Here is a 26,780-nt window from a genome sequence, read left to right on the forward strand (position 1 = left end):
TTTTGTGTTTGAGTTGAATATTTGGACTGGACTCTCAGGTCACCTGCCTTCAGGTTAAAGCTTCAAATTCTAAAAAATTTCGAAACATATCAGTGACATCAACTACATATAATAGCACCTTGAAACGAATTAACTTTTTTTAAACAGAAAATGTGACTATCCGCGAGAGAACGAAAGTAACCGACATAGCCCACAGAATTAGCAAGTTGAAGTGGCAGTGGGCTGGTCATCTGTGTCGTAGAACCGATGGTCGTTGGAGCAGACGGGTCCTGGAGTGGAGACCGCGTCTTGGCAAACGCAGTGTGGGACGTCCTCCGGCCCGTTGGACCGACGATCTACGTAAGATTGCCGGTGTAGGCTGGATGAGGATTGCGGAAAACCGGGATGTTTGGCGCGAACTTAGGGAGGCCTATGTCCAGCAGTGGACTGCAATAGGCTGAGCTGACTGACTGAAACAGAAAATATCAACCACCCCCCACCTCCTCCCACTCTACTAACTTTACCGTTACTACACAAGTCTCACGCCATCAAACAAGAAAACGATTAGAAATTTCTAAATATAAACTTTAAAATATCTTTATCACAGACCATTGTCTTAGCCAAAAAGAAAACAAACCGAGTAAGCCCTCCCTAGTTAACGTTTAATGATACAGAAATTCAACTCAATTAAACAAAATATATTTATTAAAACAACTCTTGAAAGCACTTTAAAAAGATCCTTCGCTGTATCATAAACCTGAGTATATTGAATACATGAAAAGAAACTTACTTTTTACACTTTTAAAAGAAAACTTTAGATGTTCTTTTAAAAGATTTCAAATATATCTTCGAAGGTATTACGTACCAGTAAATAAACCAAGATGAATCCCTTATATGAGTGTCTCGAATATTTCAGCGCCTCTTCGACTTCGCGCCGCTCATTTGCTAAAACATCCGATGTTTCGTCCACAGAGCACAGTAGGAATAGACCTGGTATATTATAAAACATTTTTAAAGAACTACAGATTGTTTTATGTTTGTATCTTATAAGGCCTTATTTATAGTCCCTTACGATTCTCTTTACTCACAAACGCCTTTTTTAAAGAAAGCTGTCTTATATAAGTTTAATATACTAGTCGTATAAATAATTATTTCTATGATTTTTCTAAGCCATCGACTAATTATTATATGTTTTTTCAAATTTCAAAATATACTTCTACAATATATATATACTCTTATATATTTAAGAAATCCGCATCTAATCATTACAAGCTCTTCAAAAGTCGAGTGATGAATGCGCCAAGTTTGTCCGTGTCAAGACAGGGTGAAAAAAATCGCGGGCGCCGGAACGAAACGGAAATAAGCGACCCGCAACGCCGCGACCCGTGCCTTGATTGGCAGGCGGAGCGCTCGAAAATTGAACGAGGATTTTTCAAACGTTCAAGGAATTAGTTCGGTGACACTGACTTTGTTAGCGATCAGACGTGTTTAGTGCCGCTGAATTGTATTATTTTTGTACGTCAAAAGCCTAGCCCCCTTTTGTCAAAAGTCTAAATAAATCTCAAGATATAAATTAATGTTTAAAATAGGTACACAATATTGGTCATTCTAACGTTTATGCGAATTTCACTCATTATAATGAAACTTTTTTTTCGGATTTTATTACGGTTTATTAGGTTTTTAACATGCCCGACGTTTCGGATACTTTACAGCAACCTCCTCTCATCCTCCCGTGATCATGGATGTTTCTTATAATAGATACACATAATCTAAGAGGCTTGTATTGCATACATAAGGAATCTGATATTTTTATACATGATAAAAATATCCCCGATTTTCTTTCATCTCACGTTATTATTATTTATTGACTAGCCCATTGACGCAGTTTGTAGTGACCCCGCTTTCTGCTCCGAGGGTTGTGGGTTCGATTCCTTCCCCGAGTCTGGGTGTAATAAAAATATTTATTGATATATTTATATATGTATTATTTATAAGTATGTTTATCGAAAAAAAGGTATAATTATATAGCTATACCAGTCTGCTGTTACCTATGACACAAGCATTAAGTTGCTTACTTTAGGAACCGACGACCGTGTGTGTATTGTGTAGATATTTATTTTATTTTATTTTTTTAATGAAAGCGTAAGCAATATTTCTATTTTTTCCAATCTCAAGTATATAGTCTTTTATGCCCTTCTGATTTTCTCAAGAGCGTAATTTCCAAAAACACCGAAACACCTGTTTACTTACTTGTAATCAAAAGCCCAAATATAAACTTTCGAACTTTTGTCTTCAATAATTGCGGAACTTCCATACAAACTTTCATCCCCTATTGTTTCCTATCAAGGGTAGAATTTCCTATAAGATTGTAACACGTTTTTTTATTATTAACATCTAATACGGCTGTCTAGCTAGATAAATATAAAGGAACAGACTTAAATGAAATTTTTATGCAATTCTTTAGAGTGAATTTTCCACAAACAGCTGCCGTGTATTGTGTTGGTAGGATTTCTATTCTAAATACAAAAAAATTAAAGGTTTTGTACTATTTTAGAAGATACAAGTCACCTTTCGATTGACATGCAACATATGTGTAGCACTCAGACTGTCTAAGCTTGCTATATTTACGAATATTTGCATCCATACATGTAGATGAAATATTTGCTCATTTACTGACTGCCTCCAACCGACATTGAAATAAAAGAAATCTGTTTAAATTATTTTATAACGAGTATTAAAACGTAACTCGACCAAAATCGCACTCATCGTCTACTTTGAAATAAAACAAGTAATTACATATTTAATAACCATCATAAGTGACATTCGAAACTGTAACAGCGTCAATTCCTTTGTCACATAAAACAGATCCGTAGGCTTAAAGCAATTTCAGAGCATTTACGATTCGAGGGCCCACTTTAACACCCTGTACGTATTTACAGGATGATAGCGCTATAAAAGCTGACATAATATCGGTAAACGTTTGACGTGTAATCTTGTTGCCGTAAAAATGCACGAATACTCGCATCACTCGTGTGGTACGATTCGATTCGAAATCGATTTTATTGTTGCTTTCGATTCAAATTTGATGGAATTGTGTTGAGATTTTTCTAAGAGTTTGGAACTAGATTCCAGTTTTTGGTTCGAAAAGTGTGAGAATTGTCGTATTTTTATAATTGAAATTTCTGCCAATATTTGATCATCAGATTAGTAATCCAAAAGATATTAATAGTATTACAAGTTCAGGAAGTTGTTTGTAACATTCATACGAATCGGCGTCGCCTGCTCAAGTTCCTAAAACAACTTAGTAAACAAACGCCACAAGTTCAAAACTATGATATCATAATCTGAAAATGTTTCAAGGCGCAATCGCCTAGCAAGCTAAAAAGTTAAATGTAATAGAATTTTTAATGAAAATGTAAAATGAAATGTAAATCTACCCTACAATATTCTTTAAGTCTGACGTTATCGTCGAGAAATTTGCATGCTACTTTAATAAGCTAGAACTTATCGGCTACCTGCATACCTAAAGTCTTCGACACGTGAACGCCTGTATTCGATGTGGTTACTATTTACAATATTTTTATCGCAATTTTTTATAATCTCTCCTATTAAGTATGCAAACTTAAAAATAACATATTCCATTTATGTTTCATATAAAGCAGCAAGTTACGTTCAATTTGCGACGACGCTTGAAAAAAAAATTTGTAACAACATTACTTTTAATCAATTACCGGGCTGGGTAAACTTTGCGTTCACATTACGTAAAGGATTATTCAATTTGAGTAACTCTAAAAAGCGGCGACGACCGAAAAAGACGAAACCTGTGTATTTTTCAAACAAATCCGCCGCGGCAAAAGTTGTCGCGGAACGAATCCGAATCGTCCGCCTTTTCCTACTATCTGAATTGCAAATGACAACGCGATGACGGCTTTATATAAAACTAAAAGTGTCGGGCAAACTTCGGATTAAACTTCCCCCGCAGGTATAGAAACAAAAACCTCACTTACAATTATGATAATTCCGGTCGCATCTCACCGGATTTAATTTGCATGGGCGCTATCCATGGCTATGTCAACTGAGCTACCTACCCTGATGAATAATGCAGCTGCGCCACTTACCTGGGATATTAACATATTTATTAATAAAATAAATATGAGACGTCCGCTCCGCGCTGCGTCTTCACGACGAATGGCCTCAGTCACTGTTGACATTGCAGGAATCCCGCAAACTCGGCAAGTAGTAGCTCACTGTAACTTCGGCGTACCGAAACGCGCTAATATATGGCATTCGTTAAATAAATTGAGTTAGAACCCGTCCGATTTTGTTCGCTCAACTAATGTGTTCTGAATTAAATATACATATCGCAGGCACGGTTATTCGTTGATTCATTTTTGCGCTTTGTTTGGTTGATCAACGAAATTTATTTAACGCTGGACTAAATTTCAGCAGCTGATAAATTTCAGTGATAATATATGGTTTTCTATATATCAAGTATTATGCAAAACACCCAAGACACCTTTTACGCTGCCAAACGTTTATTCCATAAAAGGAATGCCATGCATAAAAAATTTAATCTTAGTAGTCGACGATCCCAGCAGTTACCTTTTTATATCCGCTTTAAATCATTAGATTTCCCAGCGGAATTCGCTATGAAAAGCCTAACAACAGGGGAGCGGTGCATTTCAACCGTAAATTTTGTACATCGCTAAATTAAATACGTGGATTGCAGGTGAAATTTAAAGAACTGACCGCCTTAGTATTTATCGATCTCCTGAGACGAAAGAATGTGAGCTACGATCGAGAATACTGCTCTACTATAGCTTTATTCTTTTATTTCTTAATAGCTCAATTCGATCATTATCAACATCACCCCAAGATAATAACCGTAATAAAGAGATTAGTTGAAGACAAGTTAAATATCTAATAACCTGGTAAAATAAAACAATAAAACATCGAAAAGTCGTAACGGTGGAAATTGTTACATCGTCCACTTCCGACTTTTGTCACTGCTTCTGAATTTATTTCCCATTCTTTCAACCGTAATAAATATGTTAGGTAACTAATTAATCCAAGGTGGCACATATTTCGCCGCCCAAAGGTCAGGGAGTAGCCACTCGAGGGAAAAACTTGCGTAGAAAATCGAGCCTCATAAATATACAACTAAATTCTTTAAGTCATAAAGAAGAAAGTTCATAATACCACGAATTGTATTTATTACATATACGTGTGGTCGACTCCGCCGTGGGACGTGAGAGATTTTCAAGAAAAGCAAAAATACCTTATACAGATCGTAAGTTTCTGCAAAAAAGTCGACAAATTATTCTTTGTCGGTTCTTTCAAATGTAACTTGAACTCAAAGAGCAATGTCAAACTACAATACTCGTGTTTCTTTTGTTTTACGAAACACATATCACTAAAACGCTGAATCTTATACTACTAGTGCTATAAATGGTAAAGTATACTACTACTACCTAGCGCTTACAAATATCAACTCCCTTTAACAAAAACACCTGAACTAATTGCAATTATACTTTATATGTAGTATATCTAAGGATGAAAGTTTTAAGCAGAAAGAGTGACAGATCTAACTAGTATCATCATTATCATTACAGCCTATACAGTCCACTGCTGGACATAGGCCTCCACAAGTTTACGCCAAAAATAACGTGAACTCATGTGTTTTGCCCATAGTCACCACGCTGGGCAGGCGGGTTGGTGACCGCAGTACTGGCTTTGTCGCACCGAAGACGCTGCTGCCCGTCTTCGGCCTGTGTATTTCAAAGCCAGCAGTTGGATGGTTATCCCGCCATCGGTCGGCTTCTTAAGTTCCAAGGTGGTTGTGGAACCTTGTTATCCCTTAGTCGCCTCTTACGACACCCACGGGAAGAGAGGGGGTGGCTAAATTCTTTAGTGCCGTAGCCACACAGCACTACTAGTAATGTAACATTTATTATTAAATAGCATTTAAAATATTAAAATCTAGATCACGAAAAGAACTTATAAATTTATAGACAATTCACCAAAAATTTCCTATGTTTATCACAGTAGGTAATCTAAAAAAAAGTTTTTAATTGGCACTAAATCAAGTCCAAAGCTGTCATCAGTCGATTTTGAAAAAATAAAGCCCACTGAGGACACAATTTATGATTTAACGACATGATCAAAAATAACTGTCAGCGAACGTTAATTTTTTTTCCCTCTAACTTAGACGTCGCATTATGCGCGGAACTGCGACAGGTTCTCCCTGAATTATGCATACATACCCTCACATTAAACCGATACCAGCGGGAGAGGATTAAATATGGACACCCTGTTTAGGCATTCAGTACTTACGAGGTGAGAATGTATGGCGTTGTTTCTTGTCTCGTGGATTTAATTTTGCTCGGTGGCGAATTAATTGCGACGTCAACTAGCGGTTAGTAATTTAAACGGAACGTCATTATCTGCTGCCTCGCTAATGACACTGAATAGATCCGGTAACGTTTTGTGTAACGCTTCCATTTCGCCTCCTACTAAGTGTTTTAATTTACAATCGATGTTAAGGTTAAGATAGGGATGTGGTATTTTAGGAGTTTACGCCTTACGAATCGATTTTCATATAAGGCCCCCGGTGTAAAAAAAATATGCGGAGTAAAATCTACTAAACGAATGACCTCGTTACATTTTTGTTAACGCCATCTATCGGAATCCAACAGGGTTACGATAGATGGCGTTACAGCGTTTCTAATAACGTGGCTTTTTTTGATTCGTTTATTTACCATTTAATATGGTATTAATCTTTTTTTTAGACTAGTAAGCCTTTTTTGTGCTTATTTAGACACTCGATCTGAAGGATTAAACTGTAGTTTACACACATACTTTTTTATTTGGGAACATACAGGGAAGTTCAAGTAACTACATAATGTAATCAGCGCCGTTTTGTCTAACTATTTGTTGAGTTGGAGGAATTGCAAAAGTGTTGCTACTTCAAGAAACTGAGTACAAAAGAAATGCGTATACGATTTTTTTTTAACTACTAGGTACAATTAAGCATTACGATGTAATATAAGCGACGTTTATACATTTGCTATGTCATGTTATTTTATGGGACGTGTTCCGGCCCGCTGGACCGACGATCTACGTAAGATTGCCGGTGTAGGCTGGATGAGGATTGCAGAAAAGTAGGTGGCGAATACTAGCGCGACCCCATCTCGCCCCACCCAGGCGGGCGACTGCTCACGCGTGGTAGTTTTTTAGTCAGTAGGAGTCTGACATAACCCTCTGACGCCCACGCGCCGGAGGGTATCCATGACCGATTTTTCCCACGTAAAAAAAAGGATTGCAGAAAACTGGGATGTCTAGCGCGAACTTGGATAGTCCCATGTTCAGCAGTGCACTGCACTAGGCTTAACTGACTGACTGACTGTTATTTATTTATTTTCAGTTAAATAGTTTATAACTTTTATTATAATGTAATTCTACAAAATTTTATACTATGCAATATTGTCAAAGCAACTATGAAATTCATAACTCAAAATTTATATTACACTACTATTTTTCAAACTGTAAATAAGAATTTCATGTCATTTATAATTTCATTTCACTCGTTCAATAAAATATAATTATATGAAATAAAACGGGCGTAGATCTTTTTTCAAGGTCGTCTGATCTGTCCCTAAGGTGACACTCCAGATCGTAATATGAAGTCATTGATCCGGCCTTATTAAGACTCAGATCATGAATTGCACCGCTACAGAATAATTCAAAGAAATTTAATCTATACTGAAATATCAAACTTTGATGATGTTGGTAACACTATTTATTTTATAAAGTTATATCTGAATAAAGTGTTAATACTTATTTATGTTTTAAGTTATAATTTTTACTAGATATTAACATAGCGGCCTTTGATAGATGTAAATTGAAGAACTGATTCAGTAACTTTCGGCAAACAATCGTACGGCTCACCTGATGGTAAGTGATTACCGTAACTTATAGACGTCTGCAACACCAGAAGCATCGCTAATGCGTTGCCGTCTTATCCTCAATTCCCTCCAGGAGCTCTGATCATCTTACAGCAACACAACAACTGCTTGAAACAGTATCATTTAGCTGTGAAGTTTTAATACTACAAAAAGTTATTTATAAGAGAACTTTGAAAAACAATTAAAAGGCTTATTAAAATGTAGTTAACTTAAATTTTTTTCATTACAATCTTTTACACTTCAATACGTAAGTATTAACCAGTTGGTAACCCTTATTGGTTCAAAGGATGTCAACAGGCCCGCATCTTACATGCTTCTTACCCAGACTTTGTTTATCTGGAAAACTTCTTAATTTCACCTTAGACTTTCTTGTTTGCTTTTTTCTCGTTCCGTAAATATATTTAATTCTAGTTTATAATATAGGTATTTTATATTTTTAAGTAAACATTAGTTGCACAGGTAAAAACTCAGGACTTACACACATGGCTTACGGACAAGACGAAAACTCATACGTCAAAGATCGTTACGAATCACAATTATAATAGTACTACATTTGACGTATGTAGCAGTCATTTACGACTGTTTATCAAACATATTATCATAATATCATGTCAAACTTATAACTTCTTGTATCATTTAGACATATCTGCGCCACTAGATTGTTAAGGTGTTGCTTTTGATCGAGTTAGACAAAAAAATCATATCAAGTGTATGTCAAGAGTTAAGACTGTAATTGGTAATTATAACCATCGATTGTTTTCTTTACTCTAACATATCGTTGGACGTATATTTGAAATTCGGTATAGACGGTGATATTAAATAACTAGTTGTGCACCGCGGTTTCACACGTGTTAATTTGAAAAAAAAATAGCCTATAGCCTTCCTCGGGCTATCTAACACTGAAAGAATATTTCAAATTGGTCCAATTTTTCCTGAGATTAGCGCGTTCAAACAAACGAACAAACTCTTCAGCTTTATAATATTATTATAGATATGCATTGATAAAAATTAACGTTAGATTTGAATATCATACGACATATTTATTTATATTTTGTGCCACGTTCATAAGTATCAAAATATTACGTGATGCGTGGTAATAAAAGTAAAAAATGGCTGCGTAAATAAGTTCTATTTAAAGTTCGTTAGTGGCTTTCGTGTACTGATATTGTTACACGTGACCTGCATCTAGTTTATTCTGACATTATCAAGATATTTTCACCATTCTTAAGACTTTATGAACACAACTGACGCTTTGACGTAATTGACTGTGACCCTAATTTTCGCTTATAAAGGATATATCCATAAATATATATTGACTTAAAAAAAATGATTAAAAAAAACGTTTATACAGTACATTAAATAATTGTGTTTGCTCGCAAACGAAAAAAAACCGACTTCAATTACATCGACTAGTAATACAACGTAGATCGACGAAAAAATAGTCAAGCAACTACGCGTTATCAAAGATTACTCAAAAAGTAGTTATCAGATCTCGATAAAATTTATATGTGACCACATGATAAACATCAGCTTTCGATTAAATTAAAAATTATCAAAATCGGTACACCCAGTAAAAAGTTATTGCGGATTTTCGAGAGTTTCCCTCGATTTCTCTGGGATCTCATCATCAGATCCTGGTTTCCTTATCATGGTACCAAACTAGGGATATTCCCTTTCCAACAAAAAAAGAATTATCAAAATCGGTACACCCAGTAGAAAGTTATGCGGTATAATACAACGTAGGTCGACGAAAAAAGCGTCAAGTAAAAACGCATTATTAGATATAACTCGAAAAGTAGTTGTTAGATCTCAAATAAATTTAAATGGGACCAATTGGCACACACCACCTTTCGATTAAAACAAAATTTGTCGAAATCGGTCTACCCGGTCAAAAGTTCTGATGTAACATACATAAAAAAAAAAAAAAAAAAAAAAAAAAAAAAAAAAAAATACAGTCGAATTGAGAACCTCCTCCTTTTTTGGAAGTCGGTTAAAAAACAGTTTAAAGGGTATATAACTCAATAAATAAGTTTTGTTATCATTTGACTGTATAATTTTATAAAATATACCAGTCCGGCTAGATACGTAGCGTGCGAGCTAACACATTCAACTGTAAATATGTAATAAACCCTGATTGTACGTACGTGCTGGCTACCTACAAATCACTGTTACTTTACAAACAGATGGTGTATTTGATTTGAAGGTATGAAATAAGAAATATATATTAGAATCAGTTTTTTATGATGAATAGTCAATATTGCATAATTGTGTTTTCTAGAAAACGGAAAAAATCGACCTCAATTACATCGACAATCTTAAACGTAAGTAGATGAAAAAAAATTAACAAACCCACTAGTTGTCACTACAATTTTCGAGGATTCCCCTCGATTTCTCTGGGATTCCATCATCAGATCCCGGTTTCCTTATCGTGGGATTCCCTTGGGATATCTCCTTTTCATCAAAAAAACAATTATCAAAATCGGTTCTTTAACGATGAAGTTATCCCCGAACATACATAAAAAATATATACCATGTCAATTCGACCATATATTATATATGTGGTCGAATTGAGTAAGCTCCTATATACCTATCTGAAAAATCAATTTAAAATTTTACATAAGTATTTTAACCCATAAAAGACTATCAAATTTAATCAATGTTTCTCAACAAAGATATCATCATACATCTAATATATAAAATTCTCGTGTCGCGGTGTTTGTAGTTAAACTCCTCCGAAGCGGCTGGACCGATTCTCATGAAATTTTTTGTGCATATCGGATAGGTCTGAGAATCGAACAACATCTATCTTTCATAACCTAAGTTACAAGGGGGGGTTAAGGGGGTTAATAACATATATAGCAAAACAGCGTTTGCGGGGTCTGCTAGTATTATATATTAATAATATAAACATAATATTTCGATTTTAAAACAAGTTTCCATATTTTACATTTGAAAAGTTCCGTTCGTATCGCGCGAGTTGTTTTATTCAATGTTTTCTGAAATTATTTCATATTCGTACAGTATGTTTGAGAGCGGTAGATTACATTTTCAGCAAGAAATCTACAGCGATTCGCAGAAACACGCTCAATGAGACCAGTGTGCTTTCCTATTTATGTACTATATAGCTTTTAATAAGAATGTCTATACAAATAAATAAAATTGTAGTGTCTGTTTGTAATATTAAAATAACTGCTCTTAACTAAATTCATATGTAACACGGCACATACTAAAATTACATTTTTTTATAAAATGTATCTTTCTATCTGTCTGTCTCTTTGTTTGTTCCGGCTAATCTCTGAAACGGCTGGAGCGATTTTGACGGGACTTTCACTGGCAGATAGCTGATGTAAGAATGAATAACTAAGGCTACCTTTATTTTAATTTTTTTATTTTATAAAAATGCAAACTGAACAAAAATTATTTTGTTAGCTAGTTTTATATAATCAAATTTCATCGTCAACATGCATTGTCGTTTGTCATTACTTCTCTGCTCTTATTAGTCGTAGCTTGATTTTTTATCGCCTATAAACCTAATACCCTTAGATTAAATTGCCTATTGTATAAGGAATTATATAAATAATAATGAATTTAGTAGGTCACAAACAAAGTGGCACAAATTTCTCACGCTCAAAGTCTTCCAATAGTATAAGATAGGATAGAAGGTAGATAAAATTATGAATCAGGGGTCAGAACACACTCAACACAAACGCCCAAAACAATGGCCCTTACAAAAGTTCGCCATAATCAGGAATCGAATGTATATGTATCCGTTCTCAGGAACCAAACGAAACGGATAGGATAGGATATATCTTGTCCCTAGTAAGTCACTATCTATACATATAACTAAATGGTAGGAAATTCAAAACTGTACATTGAATATTTTTTTAAGCATACTTGGGGTGTAATCTACAATCGATAACGAAGCCAAAAATATAATTTTTAGAATTTTAGTCTGTATGTATGTCAAGGCTAAACTCAAAAAGTACTGCATGGATTTACTTCAAATTTGGTACGAATATTATTAAGAAGTCGGGTCAACATATAGGCTACATATTATCACGCTATCACCTACGGGGAACGAGCAGTGAACCTTTATTTCTTCAACGCATTCTGTAACAACGTGTAATCTAACGACGCATATTTGAATGTTGTTATTATGTTAATAACCATGCTATAAGCTAGCTTCACACTATAAATAAAGACATTCTGTAGTATATTTAGTGTCAGCATTGCACCCGTGCGAAGCCGGGGCGGGTTGCTAGTAAGTAATAAACTAAACTAAATGCACGTTTGTTACGCTGTGTATTGGAGAGTAGGAAACACACACAACTCACTAACAAACGCCCAGACCGCGACAAATTTCCTTACGGTCAAGTCGAAAATGTGTGACGTGCAAAGATCAAACTGTGCATACCCAGCGCCAGGAACCAAACAAAGCGGAAGGTACTACTGTCCCTAATAACTCAATATACTTGATTAAATTCGGCCTACATTGTTACGCCATTATTCAAGAATCTAATAACTGTCTAGAAGTGTATTGTAACTGTCACTTTTGTTACAACGCCTTTGTTGAGCATCGGCGCTATAAAGATTTGTATCTTTTGTGGGTATTCGGTTAGTCTTGTTAGAGAAAATTCAATTATTTCACCTTTGTACATATTTTTGGGAACCTTGTAAAAACGTAATTTTTGTTTATTAGGAAACAAAGAATGAATAGTTCCTTTGAAATAATTTAATTTGAAATAAAAATTACATGGAACAGGTTTATATAACTGTCGGTTCTACGATAAGCCAGTTTGCTCAGTTTCCAGTGCCGCTTTGCTCTGCTTTCTGTCCCGCGGGCTACGGGTTCGATTCCCACCTGATGTGGTGAGTTTGGGTGTGATATTTGTATTTATATATTTATTAATTCTATGCATGTTTATAAAAAATATATTTATTTATAACAATCGGCTCTTAAACACAAGCATTAAGTCGCTTCCAATAGGAACAGACGACCGTGTGTATGTTATAAAATATTAAAATATTTATTTATTTATGGTAAGAGTTCGAATCATCCCCCCCCCCCCCACCTAAATTTTGCTATTGCCTACTATCTATCGTTTAGCCAAAGCTGTCACAGCTGTCTTTATCGGAGAGGTAGTTTTCGAAGCTAATAAGGCATCCTTACAGAAAATTAGCATTAAATACCTAGTCGTTATCATTTGTACTTATTCTCACTATGTCGCCCTTAACTAACTATTACTACTAACTTTAAAGTGTTGAGGAATGCAGCAATTTTATCTCCTCTTTCACTACTACTGCTCGCTCGCCGATAGCACCTTAAAAATAACGGGAAATTTCATTACGATTACAATTTTTTTTTTCCATATAAGATAAGGTGTTTATAAAATTGTTTTTCCTTATACGATAAGCTTATATTATAACCTTCAGATGGATTTTGTTACCAAAAAATTGTATGCTTCACATTCATAAATTTTGTTCTGTATCGAAAACGCGTAATTCCGCATTCCCATTGTGACTTATTATTAAATTCATAACAAAATATTTCTATACGTAACACTCCATTGTATATAAAATATATTTCATATATCCATGGATGTTATCCATTTAATTCAACTCGGAACGCAATTAAAAGGTAAATATTTAACTTCAATACATTTGCATATCGAAATTACTGAGGAGTAAATCCAATTCAATTAACACAATCACGTTAATTTAGTAAATCATTACGTTTTGTGTCATTATTTATGAGTTTACTAATAAATAATAATAATGATAAAGCTGACGAGAATTTTTTCCAATAATATCAGTCCATGAAGGATTATATTTACTCATTGTCGTTACGCAGCAACGCGACATGACCAAAAAAAAATTGCCAAATAATTGTCACTTATTCCACTTGTCGCGTTACCCATTATCGTGTTGTTTTCGGATTACTTTAGCGTTTGTCGTAAATTATCGGAAAACGCAGCAATACGACATCATAAAAAACGACAAAAACGACGAAAATACCAAGTCATTGCACCTGTTTGTTCTACTTTGTCCCGTTAGTTAAATATCGTTTTGTTTTTCTTGTCTTTTTTCGTCGCTTACACACGCGTACTTACATTTTTACATAAGACAATTTCATCATTTTTCATTTCAGCATGTTGCAGTCCACTACTTGAGATAGACCTCCTCAAGTTTGCGCCAAAAATGGCCTGAACCCATGTGTGTTGCCCATAGTCACCACGCTGGGCAGGCGGGTTGGTGGCTGCAGAGCTGGCTATGTCGCGCCAAAGATAATATATACTTAAAGACAGTTTACAGGTCAAAGCAATTAGGTATTATGCTAGAGGTCACTTTCATCTTCGATGATGATAAATATACAGATGTTTGTCAGAGCATTTGTGTTTGTGTCGCGTGTCACCGGACCCCCAACACAGGAATACATTCTGATTCAAACCAAGCATGTAAAGTATCACGTAAAAGTCCCTCAGTTACTCATGCTAGACAATTTGACCGCGAAACAACAGAGGTGTAGTGTCGTGGATTTGGCTTCAAAACTTCTCCTGTATTTAAAGGCGGCCTTTGTCCAACAGTGGGACTTTTACTGGTTCATTAAGTTCAAATTCAAAGACTAATTCAAACAAACTCTCCAGCTTTGTAATATTATTATACGTAATTCAGTAAAACATAAATTAAAACAGAAGTCAAAGCGACAAGGGTAGCATTTAATTGTAAGGAGCTGGTAATATTTTCTAAGTACTCTTATAATTGTTTCTTTTAATAAATTATAAAAACTTTTAAAATACTCGCTGCGAATTAATATTGCGATAATTTGAACTAAAAGGTCCGTTGGAAGAATTATTGTGACATCACTTAAATTATTTTATTGCTAAGTTGAAGTATTTATTTATTTAATTACTTCACGTTTTAGAAATGATGACTGTTTTCGGACAACTTAAATATTCTTATATTAAATATTAAATTACATTTAAATTATATAAAATTGTTAATACTTTTTATACGTTTGTATTATATTTGGCTTTGGTTTTTATTATTATTGCTCTTTTCTTTTTATTCTTTAAGCTAATTATTTAAATTTTTACTTTATTATTTTTTTTATTCTATTTGTGCTCTCATTTTGTTAGTGGTGTGTCTGTAAGCAGTGTATGTGTCTGAAATAAATGTCTTTCTTTCTTTCTTTTGTAGATACTGTAACTTATGATTTGTATATCGGTTGCCTAAACCCCGACAGTATTTTTATCACACTGGGAGTCATTGAGTGTGGAGCGAAAAATTTCTAATAAAAATATTTATATTTTTCATACTTAACATGTGCATGGTCGATGCGTGCGCTTGTCTATTTTATTTATAGCCTATAAATTATTCTAATAATGTTTTTTAATTAATAACTAACCAAAATAAATAAATTCCATTCGATCTCTAGACGTCCCTCGCACATTCGCTTGTCTTTGAAATTTGGTTGACCTTTATGTGTAATACACCCCACTTTATGAGTCGTAGCAACATTTATATTTGTAAAATTGGCCAATATTTAAAGGTTAATACTACAAAAGGATTTTTTCAAATCGAAATAACAGAAAAATGTACGGACGTGTTATTTTCGTTCAAATATATGTAGCGTATGAAATTATCAAAATAAACCTTTGTTAAAGTAAAATGAGTTTGTGTTGGCGGCCCCGTATGTGACTAGTGAGTTTGGGGTACACAAAATCGTTTACGCGTAGGATCATTAATAAAACCGTATTGCGTGTAAGTCGAAAAATTTGTCAATTTGAAATTGTTGACAATCGCAAATCTGAAGAGTTTCTAAATGTATTATTATTTAATTATGATTTTTACTTTTCATGGAGGACTTTTTACTAAACTACTAACTGCCCAGACTTAGTTCTGTCAAGTTAGTTAATAGTAAAATTATTTTCCTTCTGTGAGCCTTAAGAAACATACAAAAAATAAATTAGCCGAATTGATCGAGCCACTCTCGAGTATGCACTGAGCAACATTTTTATTTATTTATATAAAGAATCATCAGTAATCTCTAAGACTTTTATGTCAACGTTTATTGGTTTCTAAAAATGTACACATAAAGATACTACTATACGATACTATATTTTTATTGAAATAACGTCACAAAAATAAAACGTCCACCAATAAGGTAAGATAATATGAACGCAAATACAGAATAAAAATGAAATAATACCGCTGAAAAGCGAATTGCCGCGTAAATTTCAAATTTCGAACGAAATAGTCCACGACTAACGTTTTACAATTCACCGAGAAATGTCACTCGCCTTGCCTCGCATTAAATATTCCATAAACAATGTTCGCTTCCAGAAATAGCACAGGTAAATATACCGGGCTCATAAGTACAGTCGATAGTTCGATACTTCCCGCTTTAATGCTCAATAATGCATCGACAAATCGATAACTCACAATGCGGAGCAATACAGCACTATTCGAAGTTGTTTAAGATGACATTCCATTGTTGCGCGCTTAACAAAACCTTTCGAATGTAATATTGTGTCGTTACAATGCTCTATTGAAAAATAATATACACTAATTCGTTTTATATTGTTTTTTATATTAATAATTGATGCTTAAGTAGCGCTTTATATTTCATAATTAAGGTATCAATGCTAGATTTATTTGTAAAAGTTCTTATATCTCTTTATAATAATAATTATATGCTCCAGTAAGTTAGGAAACTAGATTTTAGTTACGATTTCGTACGCGTCAACATAATTATTGTTTTTAATAATTGTTTTTGCTCGCAAACGAAAAAAAAACCGACTTCAATTACATCGACGAGTAATACTACGTAGATCGACGAAAAAATAGTCAAGTAACTACGCGTTACTACGCGCGTCGAATGGAATTTATTTATTTTGGTTACTTATTAATTAAAAAACATTATTAGAATTATTTATAGCCTATAAATAAAATAGACAAGCGCACGCATCGACCATGCACATGTTAAGTATGAATAATATAAATATTTTTATTAGAAATATTTCGCTCCACACTCAACGACTCCCAGTGTGATAAAAATACTGTGTCGGGGTTTAGGGAACAAATATACAAATATAGTTATAAGTTATAGTACCTACACAAGAAAGAAAGCAAGAAAGAAAGAAAGACATTTATTTCAGACACATATACTGCTTACAAACACACCACTAACACAATGAGAGGACAAATAGAATAAATAATTGTGTTTGCCCGCAAACGAAAAAAAAACCGACTTCAATTACATCGACGAGTAATACAACGTAGATCGACGAAAACATAGTCAAGTAACTACGCGTTATCAAAGATTACTCAAAAAGTAGTAATCAGATCTCAATAAAATTTATATGTGACCACATGACAAAGATCAGCTTTCGATTAAATTAAAAATTATCAAAATCGGTACACCCAGTAAAAAGTTATCGCGGATTTTCAAGAGTTTCCCTCGATTTCTCTGGGATTCCATCATCAGATCCTGGTTTCCTTATCATGGTACTAAACTAGGGATATCTCCTTTCCAACAAAAAAAGAATTATTAAAATCGGTACACCCAGTAAAAAGTTATTGCGGATTTTCAAGAGTTTCCCTCGATTTCTCTGGGATCTCATCATCAGATCCTGGTTTTCTTATCATAGTACTAAACTAAGAATATCTTCTTTCCAACAAAAAAATAATTATAAAAATCGGTACATCCAGTAGAAAGTTATGCGGTATAATACAACGTAGGTCGACGAAAAAAGCGTCAAGTAAAAACGCATTATTAGATATAGCTCGAAAAGTAGTTGTTAGATCTCAAATAAATTTAAATGGGACCAATTGGCACACACCACCTTTCGATTAAAAGAAAATTTGTCGAAATCGCTCCACCCAGTCAAAAGTTCTGACGTAACATACATAAAAAAAAAATACAGTCGAATTGAGAACCTCCTCCTTTTTTGGAAGTCGGTTAAAAAAATGAGTTACAACAGCTAGAGAATTATTTAAAAGAAGTTTAATAGTTCAGGCAATACTCTAAACATGTAAAATGTTATGGGTTTTTTATGTAATCTATAATCGACACAAATCAATATTACATTTTTTTAGTTAATTTCATATCTGTTTACATGTTATCTTAGCCGCAACCTGCAACGTTAATTCGAATGAAATTTGACTAGTTCATACTTTGAATTAGGGACTAAACACTTCTACCCAGATATTTAGTACGGTGCTTCTTGTGACATAACCTGTATAAAAACTTATTGAAATAAAAATACATATTTAAAAAAGTAGTACACGCTTAACAGTACGAAATCAAAATCAAAGATAACTTTATTCTAACAGGCTTCAAAAGCACTTTCTAATTGTCATTTTACAAATTCAAATTTTAAAGTGATTATTATTTTTAAAAGTGAAGCTACCACAGATTAGGAATGTAGATTCTTCAAAGAAGACTCGGCAAGAAACTCCGCAGTTTCTCTTTTGGAAATAATATTTAATCTGTGTTATAGTACATTAATACCTAATATCTTGCATGAAATACAGTACACGGAGTACAGTAGTGAGTAATTAAGAAGTCTATACTAATCTTCTAATATATAAAATTCTCGTGTCGCGGTGTTTGTAGTTAAACTCCTCCGAAACGGCTTGAACGATTCTCATGAAATTTTGTGTGCATATCGGGTAGGTCTGGGAATCGAACAACATCTTTTTTTCATCCCCCTAAATGTTAAGGGTAGTCCCTAATTATTTTTTTAGATTTTTTTATGATACAACTTAAAAAATATATACAACTAAATTTTCAACCCTCTACGATCAACCCTTATTTTTAAATAGCGTTTAGCGGCGAGACAACGTTTGCCGAGTCAGTTAGTATTATTATAAAGCTGAAAACTTAATTTGTTTATTCAAACGCGCTAGTCTGAGGAACTGCTAGTTCTAAATGAAAAATCCTATTTGTGCTCGATAGCCTATTTACCAAGGAAATCTATAAGCTATTTTATTATTTAAACTAACGCTTGTGAAACCACGGGCTACGGCTAGTAAGTAATATAGGAAATAAATTCAGGCACTACTAGTAGTAGTACTACTAGTAGGTATGTACTATAAATGTATCGAGTAATTGGGAATTGATTTATTTATTTATTTATTTATTTAATAAAAAGGTTTACCAACAGTGTTTGTACTAATACATTCATAAAAATAAAAAAAAAGTCTAAAAACTAACACTAAATACAAAAACCAATTAAAGGTAAACACAGCATGCAAATATACAAAAAAAAAAAAAATTAAACAATTTTCCGAATATCAGTCAGTACCTAACTGTCACTGTATGTTTTCACTACAATCTAATAGTTACTATTGGTGAAACTTGGTCAAATAAAATAAGCTCTTCACGTGACCAAAATTCGCGCTGAATATGTCAATACTGGTGCTATATTGGTTGACTATTCTACAGAGTCTAGGAATAGCGGAGTTGGCTCCTAGGACTGTACGCCGAAGTGGAGGGCAAAGGGGTGTTATAGGTTTTCGTGGGCATCTACGAGGGACTCTAAAATTAATTTTTTGTAACAGTGGCGGACAATCTATTTTATTACTAACTAGCCCCTGGATGAAGATAAAATCTTTATATTCAAATCTTTCGCTCATAGACGGTATTTTAAAATACTTTAACCGCTCGTTGTAAGACTTCAACTGATTTGTCAGTTTCTGCGAGTAGGTAAGGTGCCACATAAACCTTTTCTGAATCCGTTCAATTCGAAGCATATGTACAGCATAATGTGGACGCCATACTACACTAGCATACTCCAACAGGCTTCGTACAATACTAAAATAGAGAGTTATCGTTGTTTTGGATCTCCTAAAGGCTCTTCCATTTCTAATAATGAAGCCCAACATCCTCGATGCTCTTTTTACAGTGTCATTAATATGTGGGACAAAAGACATCTTTTTATCGAAAATAACACCTAAATCTCTAACCGAATCCTTTTCCTCCAATTCAACACCACCAATAAGATACTGGGTTCGTATGGGCTGACTCTTTCGAGTAAATGTAATTTGTGAACATTTACTAGGGTTAATTTGCATACCGTTTTTGTCACACCATTTCTTTAAATTATCTAAATCTTTCTGTAACAGATCGGCATCTGTTCTTACATTTATAACTCGTAGCAGCTTCAGATCATCAGCGTATAAAAGAGCAGAGGTATTTTTAAAGCATCGGCTTATGTCATTCAAAAACAAATTGAATAGGATAGGCCCTAAGTGTGACCCCTGGGGCACACCAGATGTTATTATAAATTTATCTGATTCAAACCCATTAGCTATAACATAGAAATAACGATTTGTCAAATAAGATCTGAACCAGTCTAACATCGAGCCTGAGAAACCGTACAATGATAACTTCTTTAACAATGCGCAATGTAGAACCTTGTCGAATGCCTTACTGAAGTCGGTGTATACAACGTCCACTTGAGTATTTTTATCCAAAGCTTCAACCAACACATTCTCGAACAAAGTCAAATTAGTAACCGTTGATCTTGCTTCAATAAAGCCATGTTGATCTTCTGAGAAGAATTTTCTGCAATAGGATCGTATGTAAGGGCATATCAATGACTCAAATATCTTTGCAAATATACATAACATAGATATTGGCCTATAGTTTGTGACATAGTTTGGATCTCCATTTTTGGGTACAGGAACAACCTTAGCTATTTTCCACCGCGAAGGAAATACTCCAGTTCCGATCGACTTATTATAGATGTATAATAGTGGGTCTGCTAAGACGTCTGCGCAAGTTTTAATCAAGGTTGGCGGTACATTGTCTGATCCTGGACCTTTACACTCATTGAGATTCTCTAGTTTTTTTAAAACTTGGTCTCGAGTGAATCTTACAGCGGAATAGTTGTCATGGTGCAAGCCATCTGTTCGTAAGTCATCAAGCTCGCTTGCATTTAGCTGTGATACATTATAGACGGATGCAAAGTATTTTGCAAAAAGCTGACATATATCCATTCCCTTTTTTAGCAGTTTGTTCTCCATCAGATATAATTTTAGGATAGGTATTATTTGTGTTACGTTTGTTCTTCACGTATGCCCAAAAAAGCTTTGGGTTTTTTGAGATATTATCTTCCACACTTTTCAGATAATGATTATAAGAAGCAGTCGTTAGCACGTTGCACCTAGCTTTTAGCATGTCTAGGACTATTTTATCGATAGGATTCTTGTATTTATTGAAGCGTTTTCTAATGTTATTTTTTTCACGAAGAAGTGTCGTCTCCTGTCAAAGATTTTCATTGTAATATGAAACTTTGAATAGTTACGGGTTTCTGTAAAGAGCTCACTATAGACGGCGCCACGGTTCGCTTAAACCGAAATTAAAAATTATCATATCGAAAATTTCGCTCGAGCGGGTGCATCGTTCCATAGCTTAATTGGCTAGAGCGCCGACACGGTATGTCGGAGGCGCGGGTTCGAACCCCGCTGGAGCGGTCAATTTTTGATATGATATTCAAAAACGAAGAAGATTAATTAATTTTGATGTGAACCACGGTGGATATTTACGTTTAGTCTGGTTTTTAAGAGGCACGTACTTTTTGATAACAGCCCATAACACGTTCTCAAAAATCTCCACATCGTCATCGACGGTGTTTAGGGGGCTAAACTTATTATTCCAATTTATTTTACAGAGATCTATTTTAATAGATGAGAAGTCAGCTTTGTAAAAATCATACCTATCCTTACCTTTCCTATTACAAGATAGGCATTTTAGGTTAATGTTAGTTATGTGGAGAACCAGAGGTGGATGAGGTTTATCTATTTTGGAAAGGGCGTCATTCACAGGTAAAACTTCGCAATTTGGAATATTTGTTAAGATTAGATCTAATATATTACCACTTGGATTCTGAATTTTATTTACTTGTTTTAGTTCATTGAGAGCCATAAAATCCTCTAGAATATCTTTTAAGGTGTTAGGAGAGTTTTCATTTGAACATTTTTCATCAAACCATTTTATATGACCAAGATTAAAATCACCTATTACAATATTGTAATTACTATGTTGCATATTCTCATAATTTTGATTACATTTGGATAGGAATTTGTCTAATATTACACTAGTCACTGGAGGCGGAAGATATACGGCACAAATGGTCAATCGTTTTACATAATTTGAAAAACATATTTCGATAGAGACCCACAAATCCTCGCAGTCACTTTCAAAATGCCTTAACCTTTTACAATTATATTTATTTAAAACAGCTATTAAGACTCCTCCACCTTCCGTTTTTTTACTAGCCGAGCTCGCTCTGTCACGCCGATAAACTATATAACTACTACTAAACAATTCTTGGTTAAATATATTATCGTTAAGCCAAGTTTCAGTTACAACAATGATATCATATGAACAACAAGCAACATTTTTATAAAACTCATTACATTTCGTTCTAAGACCGCGGCTATTTTGGTAGTAAATACAAAGATTATTGAATTTTAATAAAATGAAATTAAAAAGACATACATGTACAAAATTTATAAATCTCTACTGCAATCCGTTTAAAACTTCTTTATTCCTAATGAGTATATATGCAGAGTCGTCCGTTTTTCGCATGTATATTTTACCGTTGCGTACCCAAACATATTTAAATCCCAACTCTTTACCCTTGACTCTGGCAGCAGCGTGAAGGGACTTGTTGTAAGGAGATAAATGTTCCACTACGTAAATAGGTCTCTTCCCGCCTGCAACTCCAATGTGTTCAGAATTCAGTTTGTCATTTTTGTTCTGCTTGTTGAAAGATATAACAGCAGCTAAAAAGTTGTCGCGAAGTCTTGTTGAGGATAGTTGAGCAATTATGGATCTCGGACGCGTGTTAGAGTTACTACTTTTAGCCACTCGGGTACAGTGCAACAAATTTTCTTCGGTTAAGTTAAATCCTACTACTTCGGCAGTTCGCATGATTATTACATTCAAGTTCTCATTCTTGTGTTCAGGCACACACTGAATCTCAACGTTGCATGATCTTGCATTTTGTTCCATATTATTTATTCTATTATTTAGCGAAAGAACGGCATCTTGAAGTTTACTGTTCTGTGACTTGATATCCTCTACGTCATTTCTCATTAATTTGTGATCGTTTCTAGCTTCTTCAAATTTTTCATTGATAAAATCCATTGATTTTTTGATATTATCCATTTCTTCCTTAAGCAGTGATAATTCCGAATGTATTGTTTTTTTCCGAGTGTATTGATTAACAAATATAATACTAATACTATTTACACAGCAAGTGCCATTTCAATTCCCTCAATGTTACTCTATGGCGCGGTCTTGTCATTGATTACGTATATTTACGTACGAGATGTAGCGCCTAATAGTAGTACTACTAGTAGGTATGTACTATAAATGTATCGAGCAATTGGGAATTAATTAATAAATATAACACTAATACTATTTACACAGCAAGTGCCATTTCAATTCCGTCAATGTTACTCTATGACGCGGTCTTGTCACTGATTACATATATTTACGTACGAGATGTAGCGCCGATGTGGCAATTAGTGAATTGTGTTTGTCACCAATTAGTGATGCGGTCGTAATTGTATCGATTGAGAACAGCTCAGGTGATCTGAAATCTTTAGCGTCTTGATTTAAATGCACTTACAATGGCGACACCGCTTCTTTGAATGGTTGGTAATTGTGTATAAACGAATATTATGTCAATACATTCAAAGGAATTTCATTGATAGAATAATATTTACGTAATTCGTAGTTTCAAGTTTGTCTTACAAAGTAGTACGACAATAATTTGAAGTGGATTTAACGACGTCTTACAATCAAAAATGTATAAAAATTATGTTTGGTCATTAAAAGTTATATAAATTTTATACCTTTGAAATCTGTATGTACATAACAAGGCATATATTTGTGGATGATTTAAAATAACATATCTCTTCTTCAACATTACATAGTATGCTACAAAGTTATCAACAGTCAATATATTTAGGTGTAATCTTAAATAATTCTGACGTAAAGCTCTCAACTCTCAAACAACAAAATACACTCATAAAAAAAATTAAAATGACATACAATATTTATTACAACAATATTCACACACGGAATCCTAAAATTCTAAGTGAGAATCATTATTTTTTTTATCCTTTCACCGCGTTAAATATTCAGAGAAATATGAAGCATGTGGCGTTGGTTTAATTTATTAATCCCTTGGTACCGAAGTATGGGATCGAACGAAGTTTGAATCAAACCGTATTTTAGTATTTTATTGTAGGACAAATTGTTCTATTCGCCTTTAATAATACCTTATAACTGTGTTCTGCTAGTCACACTCGAGGAAAAGAGTAAGTAATACGTGTAATTATTTGTATGTGTAATTGTATGTATGTACCATACATTATAATCATACATTCAAATATCTCCATTTCATTCCTTTATATTATGAACTGGTGAAACTTTGCATGGCTTTTTTTACTAAGTATTTTTTTACTAATACCAAATAAATCTTGTTTCCATTTCGTGCTTCTCGAGGAAACCATGAAAAGAAATACTTCAAGAATATCCTTAAGAATTTCTATTAAATTTTCTTTGAAATATTTTTCATGTTCAGTAACAGTAAAAATATATTACTGTCTTAATCTAAACAGCAAGAATGTACCTGTGCTAATTGTAAGTGTACTTAATAAATTAATGTTATAAAATTAAGAAATATATTAAGCATATTTTAAAGTGTCAATCTAGCGATCAACAGTCTAATTGCATGAATTACTTTTATTCATTATATCTAAACTTCGTATTAATAATTAACTTTTATATTTTTAGAAATATGTGTCTCTTGTACAAAATTCAACAACCTTAAATCTAAGTGCCTTAATAATAAGTGTAAAAATAAAAAAGCTAATAGTAATCCACGAGATCCAAGTGTTCCATTAATTACTTTTAAGGAGTTTTATACAAAATTTAAGCGGAATAACGCCAAGATGGATATGATAAGACAGTTGATAGCATTGAAAACTTTCAAAAACATTAAGTTATAATCGAAGATGGGTGATAAAAACGTACCCAAAAATTAACTTTTCCATTATCGAAAGTTCATAATCGATGAGGGGATTCGGGAAGAGACTTAAGGCCCTTTAGGTAAGTAGTAATTAGGCGATAGGGCGAGGGAGTACCACCGCGTGCCTGGCGCTAGCTCACCTGTCTATAAGGGATTAAGAGGTATGATTTTGTGGTGAGACACCATTCTTCCTGTAATTGGTATAGGATAATATACATTCGGTATAATTGTAGATAATTTGATGGATTCTATTTACGAGAATGATAGTACTATATTAGATTATATTACGGAAATATCTAATTAATTTTGTAGGGTAGAAAGAAGTATGCAATTTTAATTGACCAATCGCTTCGTATTATAGCATAAACAATAGAAGGCACAGTCTAGCAAAAAATCAATTTATATAGTATTTAAATGTTAACTTTATCTAGTTTTAAAATTTTTATTGAGACTGTAATCTCGACCGCAGCGACCAATCCTTCGTATCCAGATAACAATAGAAAACATCGTACTCTCTATTTTGACAATATTGAAAAGCATTGCCCAAAATGCCATAAAAAATATTTCATTTGTCATTTCCAGTGACAATAATTATGTTTGCTCGCAAACGAAAAAAAAGTGACTTTAATTACATTGAAAATTTATACAACGTAGGTGTACGGTAAATCAGCCATTAAATACGTATTATTTGTGATAACTCAAATATTACCCGTTAGAATTCGATCAAATTTAAATGGGTCCATATGACAAGTACTAGATTTTATTTTTAAAAAAGAATTATCAAAATCGATAAACCTAATAAAAAATCACGAGGTGACAAACGAAAAAATACAGTCGTATTAGCCTCCACCTTTTTTGAAGTCGTTTATAAACTAGATATCGAAGACAAAACTTTGCAAGACTAATATTGCCTATACTAATATTATTTCTACACCTTTACTTAACACTGGTAGCTTAGTAATTCTTATAAATTATTTATAACATTTAAAGCTATATATTTTATGTAATCACTTTAAGCGAACATTTTAATGGTATATTATATTTTATTTTTATAACTTTTAAGGCACCTCGACAATTTATTTTCGTTTTTAATTACAATAATAGTCTTTCGAATAATAATAGTATTATATACTTTATTTAATGTTTTACGTTACTTAACGTTTTATTAATTAATTTTATTTTCATAACAATGTCTTTTGCAACTCTAGAATTTAATATAAATAGCAATTGTTTTCTAAATGACGTAAAATTATTTGTTTTCAATCAACAACCTTCACAGATTATATTTTTAATGTCAATTTAAATGTGATAAATACATAATTTGATGATTTGAAAAACTATATACTATATATAATTGACTAGCCCGGTGGCGCAGTTTGTAGTGACCCTGCTTTCTGTTCCGCGGGTTGCGGGTTCGATTACAGCCTGAGTCTGGGTGTAATATGTGTATTTATAAATTTATATATGTATTATTTCTATGTATATTTATCGAGAAAAAGAATATTTAGCTGTAGCAGTCGGCTGCTACCTGTAACATAAGCATTAAGTTGCTTAACATTGGAACAGATGACCGTGCGTGTATATTATAAGATATTTATTTATTATTTATAGATAACACCGATCTTAGAGCGATTACAGAGTTTTGATATTTAGTTATTATTATTTTTTTTTAAATTTGATATCAATGTAGGAAGGCAAGCTGATTAAGCTAGTTTTATAAATAGTTCAAAACCGCTTAGTCACGTAACATTTGACGCAGTTCGTTCGTTTATCTAGCAATAAA

At 33.6% G+C, this 26,780-nt stretch overlaps 1 protein-coding gene and 1 long non-coding RNA gene across 2 annotated transcripts in view; both read left to right on the forward strand.

The window, feature by feature from the left end:
- The window catches only part of LOC123670007 (teneurin-m), a 305,041-nt gene that overhangs the window by 188,185 nt on the left and 90,076 nt on the right, over window positions 1-26,780 (forward strand). The gene's annotated exons all lie outside the window — the stretch shown is intronic.
- On the forward strand, window positions 394-26,735 carry LOC123670008. The gene is made up of 4 exons (XR_006745854.1): window positions 394-504; window positions 1,462-1,465; window positions 13,319-13,325; window positions 26,722-26,735. It is a non-coding gene; the product is annotated as an uncharacterized LOC123670008 (long non-coding RNA).

The sequence above is a fragment of the Melitaea cinxia genome, chromosome 4 (genome assembly GCF_905220565.1).
Source record: "Melitaea cinxia chromosome 4, ilMelCinx1.1, whole genome shotgun sequence".
Classification (NCBI taxonomy): Eukaryota; Metazoa; Arthropoda; class Insecta; order Lepidoptera; family Nymphalidae; genus Melitaea; species Melitaea cinxia.